Raw genomic sequence first — 289 nt, forward strand, 5'->3', positions numbered from 1 at the left:
TTAAATTAAATATTTGCAATATCTCTAATAAATAATAAAATATACAATCTCACTACTGTGATAGCAATTTATACTCTTTTTAAGAAACACATTCAAAACATTTTCTTTGAAATTAAAAATATAGTATTTTTTTTATATTTGAAATAATATTTAAATAAAAGATTCAGGGGGATCGCTTTTCTGTACACGGTTACCGATAGCTGTAGGCTCTGTAAGTGTCGTTGCGCATATATTTTTTAGATGTTTTTTATAATTTTAGATTATATACTTATTTTAAAAACTTTTTTTC

The sequence above is a fragment of the Formica exsecta genome, unplaced genomic scaffold, assembly GCF_003651465.1.
Source record: "Formica exsecta isolate Colony F162 unplaced genomic scaffold, ASM365146v1 scaffold265, whole genome shotgun sequence".
Classification (NCBI taxonomy): Eukaryota; Metazoa; Arthropoda; class Insecta; order Hymenoptera; family Formicidae; genus Formica; species Formica exsecta.